Source organism: Rhipicephalus sanguineus, chromosome 11 (genome assembly GCF_013339695.2).
Source record: "Rhipicephalus sanguineus isolate Rsan-2018 chromosome 11, BIME_Rsan_1.4, whole genome shotgun sequence".
NCBI lineage: Eukaryota > Metazoa > Arthropoda > Arachnida > Ixodida > Ixodidae > Rhipicephalus > Rhipicephalus sanguineus.
In genome coordinates this window covers 77,215,146-77,227,048 of record NC_051186.1, presented here as the reverse complement: position 1 = coordinate 77,227,048, position 11,903 = coordinate 77,215,146, and positions in this window count along the sequence as shown.

The following is an 11,903-nucleotide window of genomic DNA, read 5'->3' as shown; positions in this document are numbered from 1 at the left end:
AAGAAATGAGTTTTTTCATAAAATTATTATGTTGGCATGCCCGCAGAATCATTCCAGGAATAATTGTCTTCAATTCTTTCAATTTTTCTTGTGTAAGAGGTACGGCAAATATCACGTAAACTTTGGAACTGCATCAGTTTTCAACCGAAGAAGCGCCTGATAACAAGAAAAGTGAAGTCCACAAAATGGCCATGACAAGGTCAAATATTTTAATGCAGATTCTTTACGCAAAATGCTCATCTTTTTGCACAAATGGTGCGGCCAGGGAAAAACAAGAATGGGAAAGTACACCTCAAATACGGGCAAAACATGTCACCGGAAACAGTGCGCAGTATGCTGACACAAAACATCACAAATGTACATTTAAATATGCAATCAATATACGGAACTAAGCAATGATCACTATACATAATGCCCAAAATAAGGCAAAGGAACATGCTGCACAATCACAGAAACTGATATGTCCTTGGGCCAAGCTGCTGTCTCGGACGCACCACGTGGACAGTACTATAAAGGAAGAACGCAGAAATAACGAAGGAAACTATTGCAATCGCAGTAGAACAGCGCCGGCGAAAACAACAGACCAGACGAGAAGGATACGTAACACAAGGCGCTTGTGTTACGTGTCCTTCTCCTCGTCTGGTCTGTTGTTTTCGCCGGCGCTGTTCTACTGCAATTATGAACCAACTAGCCCAAAAGTACATCTTGACAAACTATTCCAAAACTCTTTTAAAAGTGCTGACCACTATTGTGCACTCAATATAAAAGGAGAGCTGTCGCTTCTAGTTCAAAAAGCAATGAAGAACAACAACGACAAATGAAAGTAACAAACAATACCGCTATTACGGCTTCCCAATAGCTGAATTTGTATGGTAACGCCGCGCATGCCGACCTCTCAGTGAACAAGGTGAAGCTGTCGATTCGCTGTTAATGTCCACCTGATGCCCGTATTCGTATGCTTCTTAGGTCACAGTGTTAACTGCTAAAAGGTACAAAACCCTCACTGCTTTAAAAGGTAGTGACATTGACCCGAAGTCTGGAACAGCAGTGTCTTTTCCTTTCGTTTGCGCTGATTTTTGTCCTGCTCGCTGTCAAAGGACAAAATTGACCCGGCGAGGAAGCTTAGCGAAGCGGTCAATGACTTCCGACACGCTATGTCGACGTTTCTGTGGGCGTACAAAAGTGCCAGGCCAACCATGCGTTCCTCAGACATCTCGGAGCGCAAGTAGTTCTTAAGTAACCTCATGCTTGAAAACGTTCTCTCTGCGCTGGCAGTGGTCACTGGAAGGGTGACGAGAATCTGGAGTAGCTTGTACACATTCGGATAGGACCTGCTGTCGCAGTGAAAGAGGGCATCGGTTCCTGTATTGGGGCGCTGGTTTGCTGCTTTGTTCGCCCACTTTGTCCACCATAGTCGCAGTTCTTCCAAAGCAGCCCTCGTTTCGACGTCATGCGCAAAAACGGTCAGGAGACTTTCTGCTCCTTTCTCCCGATCATCTTGCATTGGTGGTACTGCGGATGGTACAATTACTGAAAAGGCCTTTAGAAGGGCCCTGTGCTTCTTGAACTGTTTGTTTAACTGGGCTAGTACGTGGTCCATGAACGGAATGAACAGGGTTCTGCGAAAATATTCTTCCGCCCCGCGCTTTCGAATGCATTGTTCCCAAGGTTTTGCTTCCGGACACCGGCTCTACGGCTGGTGATCTCCACATTCAGTTTTTCTGCCAATGCCTGCACTTGTGCAAATATTTTTGAGAAAGAAGCATTCGCGTTCTTGCGGTCATTGTCATTTGTCTGCTGTACCGCTTCTATGTCGTCAGTGGCAGCGCTCATGTCGATACTTCTCGTATGCAGCTTCTTTGACAGTGGCAAAGTCAGTGCTAACACGTGCTCCGCCACATGCAGGCTTACAAGGAACGCTGGTGACAAGAGTGCCAACATTTGACTGTTTGCCTGCACTGGACTTTCGTCCATTTCCGTTAAACTTAATCTCCTCTAGTGCTGCGATCAACGGCTCAAAGATGCTCACAAATGAAAGCACTGCATCGTGCTTCTCGACCCAGCGCGTTTCGTATAGTCCCATGAGGCGCTGCCTTGTAGACTCAGGACAGCTCAAACTTATAATTTTTCGCAAAACGTGTGAGCGGCTAGAAGATTTACGAGAAAAGACTGACGTCGCCTTTAGAGTCCCAAAACAGTTTCTGATGTCTGTGATGGAGCATGCTGCACACAGAGCTGACTGGCGCAGTGAGTGTAGAGGGCGGCTGGATATTTCTCCCGAACAGCAGCTTGAACACCATTCGTTTTGCAGACCACGGAGAGCAAGATGTTGCCACCCGCAAAAGAGATCTGTCTCAACAACAGGCTGTAACTTCCTTCGGTTCTCTCTTATTTGAATTTGCCTGCCATGTTCCAGTTGATCAACAACACTGGGCACACGATCCTGAGAAGGTTTGAAGAAAATTATCGGCTACCAGCTGAGCGGTCAGTGTGAATATATTTAGTGGCTTCATGTACACCGAAGACTTTCGAGGGCGTGCTTCCACTTTGTCAAAATGGCTTGGATACGAGGGCCCCAGTGCGCGCATGTGGCCCTTGCCAACCTCACTTCTGCTATAGAGGACACACACTCGGCAAAACGCACCCTTTTGAAGCGCTGAGTAGCTAAGCCATCGGTACCTGTCCTGCCAAGCCACCTGAAACCTTTGTTTCTGCTTCAAATCGTTCATAGACATAAACATGTAGCCTGGCAGAGGCAATTCAAGGAGAAGTTAGCAGTTGATGTTTTGTCTGACTCATCCACTTTTGAGTCATCTGTGTAGAGCCCGATATCAAACTTGCCTTTGCTAACATTTGAGGGTCTGAGAAAGTGTCACAAACGATCGCGTTATAAAGCGCGCGCGAGGCCGCTTTCACAAACTGCTACGAGACAGAACGTGCCGAATCGCGCGCCCAAGAAGCGCGAAAGACGAAAAACAAGCATCAAAAGACGCCGGCGCGCCGCATCCTCCTCACCCATTCGAGCCAGACGCCGTAAACAGGATCGAACGCCTGGCAAGCCTGGATCTTTCTAGAAGGAGAGGTGACGCATCCGCGAGCGATGCCGTCGCGATTCGAACATACGAGAAAGCTCTCGCCCTTTCCCCAGGCTTAGACTGTACTGCACGCCAGAAGAAACATCCCGACGCTTCTAGAACCCAGGGGAGGAAGGGATATAAAGCGTGCAATCGACAGTAGTGAAGTCAGTGAAGGGAGTCGGCAAGTCAGTGAGCGAGTCAGTCGGCCCGGTGATGGTGAAGTTACGCTAAGTGTGGCTCCGTTAGCCAAAGAAGACGTGTTTATGATGGTGTGCGGTCAATCGCTCGTGGATCTGGAAGAATCCGATGACGACGCCGTGTGAGCCGTGACAAGTCACGACGACGGTTGAGCTACGACGATCAACGCTGGAGCTGGCGTGAGTGTTTCCTTGAAGAGAAGCATTCGTTTACCGTCCAAGTATGTGGACTGGATACGCCACTATCTATTCAGGCCTTTAACGGTCATTGAATAGTTTTAATGCTGTTGATTGCATTGGTTGCGTGTGATCTGTTTGTTTAGCTCCCGTTGTGTAAACACCATCTGAGTTATATGTGAAGTTGTAACTGGTACCAGCCGAGTGTGCACGTGTTTGTGTTATTTGTATTGCCTTAACGGAGAATATATTTCGTTTCGTTTTGTGTTATCGACTCTCGGCTCTGACTCGGTCTTTGGACCACAACCGGCGTTCGCTGGCGCGCCAAAGGACCAACTCTAAATTGTCCGCGCTTTCGTGGTGCGTTTTCGGAGGGCCTTGACGCCAGCCCTTAGAATCCGCCCGGCGATTGCCATACCCATTAACGGGATCAGTGTACAATTATTCTGGCGTCCGCGACACAGGACCTTTTTGGTGCACAGTGTGTCCAAAGTAGGGAGAAAGAGCCTTGAGACGTTGGATCAGTGCTTGCGAACGATTTTTGAGTGTTGCACCGCGTTCTCGCTAACCTGTGTGCAGAGAGTGGTTTGTAATTCGAAGTTAGGCAGAGATTTCGTGCGCGCGGCTAGGTTTTGTTTGACGGGCATCATGGATCTTGAGAAGTTAGTTGCCCTTGGTGAAAAGATGGGTTTGTCTGGGGCCGAACTACGGAAGTGGGTCAGCCAAAAGGAAAAAGAAGAAAGAGAAAGAGTTAAGGAAGAAAAAGCAGCAGAGCTTGAAAGAGAGAGGTTGGCGGCTGAGAGGGCCATCAAAGAGAGAGAAGCAGAACTAGAGAGAGAGAGACTAGCAGCTGAGAGGGAGAAAGCAGAAAGAGAGGCGCAAGAGAGACAGATGCAAGCTGAGATGGCTGAGAGAGAAAGGCAACGGCAGCACGAATTGGAAATTGAACGGCTCCGTTTGCAGCAGTGCACAGAGACTCCCGTGCAAACTAGAGTGGAGAGCAGCGAAAGGGAAGATCATAGCTTCCGTTTGAACCCAAGCAAACTGCTTGTGGCGTTTGATGAGAGAAAAGATGACCTTGATGCATACCTGCACAGGTTTGAGACGATAGCTAGAAGCCAAAATTGGCCGGAGCAGCAATGGGCAACAGCTTTGAGCACTTGTTTGAGTGGCGAAGCGCTCAGTGTGTACGGTAGGCTGACACCTACCGATGCAGCTAATTACACGAAAGTGAAAGCTGCCTTTGCTTGAAGCGATTTCGATTCACTGTGGAAGGCTTCCGCGATCGGTTCTGTACGGAAAGCCAGCTGATGGCGAGACGGCAACGCAGTATGCTGCGCGGCTCAGCCATTATTTTGACAGGTGGATCGAACTTTCAGAGACGGCACAGGAAGTACGGGGAGCTTAGAGAGCTTTTAATCAGAGAGCAATTCTCACCAGTTGCCACCCGAGCCTGTCGCTGTATCTGAAAGAGAGGAAAGCTAAATCGCTCGAGGATATGCTTGAGTTGGCCGATCAATTCTTGGAAGCGCAAGGTGGCACGAATCTGGCCAAAGTGAAAAAGGAAGTTCACGAGGAGTCGAAGAAATCGGCACCTGAAGAAAACAAGCGTGCACCAGAGAGTGTTCCCGCGATGCTTTCTGTGTAACCGCGTAGGTCATCGCGCTAACAGCTGTCGGACCAACTTCCTCACGCCCCAGTGTGATGAAGTGTTTTAAATGTGGTCAGACTGGGCACAAGCAGACGCATGTCGAATCGATGCGAGTAAAGCCCCACCAAGCAGCTTGTGCGTATGCCCCGCCAAACGTGGAAACAGAAGCAGTCAAAGAGAATCGGCCCGATGTGAAAAGCGGGAAGAAGATGGATTTCATTGGTGCTGCTGGTGACAACAGACACAAAGAAAGAAATGCCGACAGTTAAGGGGAAGGTTGGTGGAAAGGAAGTCACAGTACTAAGAGATAGTGGATGCACTACTGTGATCGTACGAAAGAAATTGGTCCGAGGAGAGTGACTTCACAGGCAATTCCACCCCGGTTCGCTTGCTTGATAGTTCCATTCGAATGCTTCCCGAAGCCAAGATTGAGGTTGAGACCCCTTACTTCAGCGGGAGAGTTACTGCCCTGTGCATGGATAACCCCTGTTTGACCTAATCGTGGAAACATCGACGGAGCTCTGAGGGCCATACGATCCTGAACGTTTGGGAGAAGCCCCGAAGATGGAGCCCTCGTCAGTTCGGGAACCGCGACAAAAAGGAAGCGCGGAAGGGAATCTCATGAAGGATGTCGCCCGAGCTCCAATTCATGCCGAGGCGTCAGAGAATGGCAACAATGGAACACCAACGGTCGCTGTACCGCCAGTGAAGACGCGCCGAGCAGGTGATGTTGCAACTGAGCGGCCACCATCATCTGCGGCTCAAGAGATGTCGAAGGTGGTCGTCCAGTCAAAACACCACGACGCGCAGAAGTCGGCAAAGCACCGCGAACGTTCTAATGAACGCGACCACGCCTTGCCGGTGTCGAATGTTTCGACGGCAGCAGAGACGTCCCCTCCGGCACCGTCAAATGGAACGGCTCGCAAGAAAAGGAAGAAGAACAAAAAGAGAGCGAGCGAGCACCGAAAGAAGGGGCGCAAGCGTGAGTCTATTTGAGCAGGACAGGGTGTTGGAATTGAATTTGTTTGAAGTGTTTTGAGTTTGAAAGTGTGTTGTATTATTATACCCAGTGTCGAATGTGTATGGCTAGTGAGCCCAAGTGTTACTTGCGTTATTTATGTGTAGAATGCTATTGATATAACTGTATAGCGTTGTAAATGAAGAGCTTTGTTTTGTGCGTTCGCATTGTTTATACGAAAGCTATGTTGGTGTTTTGTACTTATGTACTTGTGTTTATCTTTGATATGTTGTGACATTGAAATGCCCTGTGAATTGCATTGAGAGTTTTATTGTGAATGTGACGCGCATTTTGTGTGGACTGAGTTATGGACTCTGTATGTGGACATTTTGGATGTGTATGTGCGCGCTCGTTTGTGTTGTTTGAATATTATGTGATAATATTCTTGAAGTGGGGGGCAGTGTCACAAACGATCGCGTTATAAAGCGCGCGCGAGGCCGCTTTCAAACTGCTACGAGACAGAACGGCGCGAATCGCGCGCCCAAGAAGCGCGAAAGACGAAAAAACAAGCATCAAAAGACGCCGGCGCGCGCATCCTCCTCACCCATTCGAGCCAGACGCCGTAAACAGGATCGAACGCTGGCAAAGCCTGGATCTTTCTAGAAGGAGAGGGTGACGCATCCGCGAGCGATGCCGTCGCGATTCGAACATACGAGAAAGCTCTCGCCCTTTCCCCAGGCTTAGCTGTACTGCACGCAGAAGAAACATCCCGACGCTTCTAGAACCCAGGGGAGAAGGGATAAAAGCGTGCAATCGACAGTAGTGAAGTCAGTGAAGGGAGTCGGCAAGTCAGTGAGCGAGTCAGTCGGCCCGGTGATGGTGAAGTTACGCTAAGTGTGGCTCCGTTAGCCAAAGAAGACGTGTTTTATGATGGTGTGCGGTCAATCGCCTCGTGGATCTGGAAGAATCCGATGACGACGCCGTGTGAGCCGTGACAAGTCACGACGACGGTTGAGCTACGACGATCAACGCTGGAGCTGGCGTGAGTGTTTCCTTGAAGAGAAGCATTCGTTTACCGTCCAAGTATTGTGGACTGGATACGCCACTATCTATTCAGGACTTTAACGGTCATTGAATAGTTTAATGCATGTGATTGCATTGGTTGCGTGTGATCTGTTTGTTTAGCTCCCGTTGGTGTAAACACCATCTGAGTTATATTGTGAAGTTGTAACTGGTACCAGCCGAGTGTGCACGTGTTTGTGTTATTTGTATTGCCTTAACGGAGAATATATTTCGTTTTCGTTTGTGTTATCAACTCTCGGCTCTGACTCGGTCTTTGGACCACAACCGGCGTTCGCTGGCGCGCCAAAGGACCAACTCTAAATTGTCCGCGCTTTCGTGGTGCGTTTTCGGAGGGCCTTGATGCCAGCCCTTAGAATCCGCCCGGCGATTGCCATCCCCATTAACGGGATCAGTGACAGAAAGATAAATAATTAAATAAATAATAATAATAAGGCTGAAGCCCAATGAATCCCACCCCCCGGGTGACGCCCCTGGTCGGTGGCGTATGAGAGCACGAAAAATTTCGGGGGGGGGGGGCTGAAGCCCCATAAGCCCCCTGGCTACGCCCCTTATATATATCAGGGGCGTAGCCCCTGATATATACTATATATATATATATATATAATATATATATATATAATATATATATATATATGTATGTATATATATATTATAAGAGAGAGAGAGAACTGCATTTGCTTTCAATTTCACGTGATTGTTTCTATTCATAGAGATAGGGATGTCTGAAACCAAGGAAGAATCTGCACAAAGAGATTGTGCAGGCTGAGCTGCCCTATACCGCGACAACACAGCAGTGTTTAATAACATTTTGGAAATTTTACCGCCAAGTTTAAAAAGTATAGCCACCGTTAACCTGTTCTTCATCTGAGCATTCCACCGGCAAACTTCACAGTCTCAGTTTGGCGCTGTAAATACTCTGAGTATGAAGAACCTGCTATGTCTCTAGTACCCTAAATTCTCACTTCTTAAACAAAACATGGCTGACAAAGCAAGGTACTTCGCAAAAGTCTTCAAAATAAGCCGAGTGTCAATTTCTTTACCGTTAGAGCCCTCTAATATAAAGCCTTTCTAAAGAAGAAGACCAAGTTCAGTCGATTAATATTTATAGAAATTACATTGAGCTGGTTCTGTATACTATTGGATTGTAAATGACTACGAATTTATATGCTAGGTGTCGTTCCTTGCCCTCCTACTTTTCCCAGCTTGGGAGGGGGGTGAATGGAAAAGCAGTAAAGTGGCTCTTTACATCCCCCCTCCGGCTACTCCGAGTAAATAGCCTACGTAAGCTATGTAAGCTCAAATTTTCTTTGAAAAAATGTGGGCGATTATAACGTTAAACTACCTTGCATTGTTCCTTCCATATAGGTCGTTAGCTGTTAATGATTGGTTGAAATTTTCTGGGTCATGCTCACAGCACCTGCTCATAACATGACGCAACAAATGAGGCGGACGTGATCCACCGCGTAATTACCACTTACGCATGACTACGTAAGAAAATAATAAACTATTTGCAATACAGCGTATTGTTCGACATTGGTTCTTCGCTATTCGTCAAAAAATTTCGGTGTGTCATAAAATCGCCTCCTTGTTACGCGACGCCACAAGTCTGTGAAAACTCGCGGGGTTAAAATGAAGTGTGCACAATAAGCAGTGCATTACTATGCTGAACAATAACGATATTTTTTTTTGAATAACCAGACAGTGTCTCGTTCTGAACGTAATTCAAGAAGCGTGCCCACCAATCGCATTGGCAGCGGGTACTTATAGCAGCGGGCGAGATGGATTCATATGTGTATAACAGATACTTTCAGTTGTAGTATAACGACGTTGAGCTGTTTTCGCGCGTATACAACTCTCTGTGAACTCATCGTTGCTGACAGAGAGGTAGATAGAGAAATAAACATTATTAGGAACAGACACAATCCTTCGCAGGTGGGCAGCCTTCTTAGTCCAGAAAACCGTGGATGCTGATGATTTTCCTGGTGAGGTAGATCAAGCTACAGGGCAAACTTGAAAGCTGGGCTTCTCAATGTGCTGAGTCCACTGCCTTGTCACAAGCCGCCGCGATCGCTGCAGGCTACCATATGTTAAGCAACTTGTGAAGCAGGCTAATCTGAGACTAAAGAGCCCCCCCCCCCCGGTAGATACGCCTATGATCCTCGCTTTATTGACGCTCTCAAAGATGACCCTGGGGACCCCCTGCTTCCGTCGCATGACCACGCTGCGACAAGGGATGATGACGTCATAGCCGCCATGTTTTTTTGCCGCATTTGCTCCACTGTCAGTGGTTTCCTCCAGCAGCCTACTTCTCAGCGGCTGCTCGCGAACCGTGCGGAAGTGCATCACAGTTCTGTGTGCTGACGTGATCGAGCACTGCACTCGCTAAGTGGTGATAGTTGCACCTGGAGGCTTGTCGTTTTTGAAACTGAAACTGACACTGGTCGGTAATGAGGAGCCTGTAATTAATCATTTGTCGCACGCTGCAGCAAACGATGTGCCGTGTTATGACTAACAGGCCCCCAGCAACACATTGCAGCAAAAAAACGCTGAGGCCAAAATTTTGTGCCAGTACCCCTGTAAAGTCGGGACCACTGATCTCCACGAGGTTTGCTGGATGGCGCTTCGAGCTCTCAGGCGCACAGTCACCGGAAGTTAGAGCGCTCGTCCCGGAAGTTCGGCAAAGGCCGCCGTGCAAGCGTAGCTGCTGCAACGTTTGGGCCGGTGTCGTTCGCATTTTGCCAAAAATGCCTGCTTGTTGTGCCGTAAACTGTACAGCATTGGCTAGAATTGTCGACAAAGCTGTAACCACTTGGAGAATCAAAGTAAAAAATGTCGGTTTCTAATAGGCACCATGTGCAGACTGGACTATTGTCCCTCAAAACTAGGAATGTATGTGTTCATCAAGCCATAAATGTTTCCTCTAGAGCAAAACTGTAGCTACGTTGCTCGGCTGCCGACCCGAAATGCGCGGGTTCGATCCCGTCCTCGGCGGTCGCATTCAGTGGAGGCGAAATGCCAGAGGTCCGCGTACTGTGCGATGTCAGTGCATGTGAATATCAGGTGGTCGAACTTATTCGGAGCCCTTCTCTAAGCGTGATTCATTATTATGTCGTAATTTCGATTTGTAACACCCCAGAAATTATTAATCATCCAGAAAAAGTTACCCTGGGTAACACTCTCACCACGCCCTGGTTACGAATATATTTGCATACTTTTGCTTACAGTACTGCGAAGGGTTCTAATGTATTCGTTTATTTTTAAGTTATAACAGGAGCAAACAGCGCAGTCACTGCAGGTTATTTTTATTCTCAGCATGCAGCAGCCCCATAACCGAAACTTCTGTGCCGATCAGCTTTTTTCGCAATGATATCGAACTCGCTTATCGTATTTTCGTGCGCGCTGGTTGCTTGTCGGCTAAGTGATATTACGACTGTTAATTTATTGTAACACGTGCATATTTACACTGGCCGTAGTGTCCACTCACCAGCGTGAATCCCATTCGAGCTGCACCTTGTGCAATAAAACCAAGAAACAAGGGACGTTTTCCTTCCTTTTCTCTGCTAAATTCTGCTTCATATTCGCGTCGCATGTTTCTGTAGCATAGTATTTGTGGTCTGGAAGAAAATTACGTCTTCAAAAATGCAATGAGGTGTGAACTACAAGCCAAAATAAACGCTAATCGGCGGCTGAGAAGTGCAGCAAACGACCCACTTCCGGGACGAGCCCCCAAACTTCCGGTGGCCGGGCGCGCTCCCGGCCGTGACAGCAGCAAAGCGCCATCCAGCAAACTTAGTAGAGATCAGTGGTCAGGACTTATCTTTTCTGATCATTTTGGATGCCCTCATTCGTCACTGTGCAGTTATCTTATCATACCTTAACTTCTGTCTTGTTTAGTTTGCATCATGTAATTCCGCATAGCGTTAAGCTGTGTACATTTGCATCATAGATCTTTGAACCCATTTACCACTGGCAATAAAGCATATGTCACATAATGAAGCATAAAGGAGCCTCAATTATACTGTGTAATTTGACATAACTATATGTCTGCGAGCTTTGGTTGTACAGTGTACTCTCGATAATTCAAACTCTGATACATAATTCAAACTTTCTGTTGCTTCTAACTGAACATTCGCCTTTTTATGTCAGTAACAGCCGCAAATAAAACTGAATGCCTGCCTACAAAATGACCAAACTTGCTAAACCATGCGGACCCTCAATCACATGTTGACTGAGGAAGAAAAAAGAAAGCCGAGACTTTCTGACCTTGGCCTATCAAGTGTCGAACATTTCTTAAAGTTACTTTTGCCGCAGTAAATTGGAGTCGTGAGAAAAAGCATCATAAGAATGGGAAGGGGCTACAAGCTGTTGTGGGACACAACACATTTCGTCCCTCATTTACACTCGCGTTCATGTGTTGTATAATAACGAGTACCAGTATGATTGCTTATGTCTAAAAACTTTACTGGCAATCATGAAGAGCTGTCTATGATGTTTTCTGCGGCACTGGGAAACAATAAACGTCGCAACACTAGTTGATATGTTCGGTTAATATAATAAAGCTTCTGATAATACAAACTTCTGATAACTTAAAACAAATGCTGGGGTCCCTTCGAGTTTGAATTATCGAGAGTCTACTTTATAATATGTGAAATAAGCATTTGGTAGAAAGGTGTGATCGGGTGCTGCAGGTTGTCCGCGCTCTGTCGGAAGCGGTGGGACTGCTCTGCCCTACAACAGACTGAGCGCCAGGCTGTCGACGA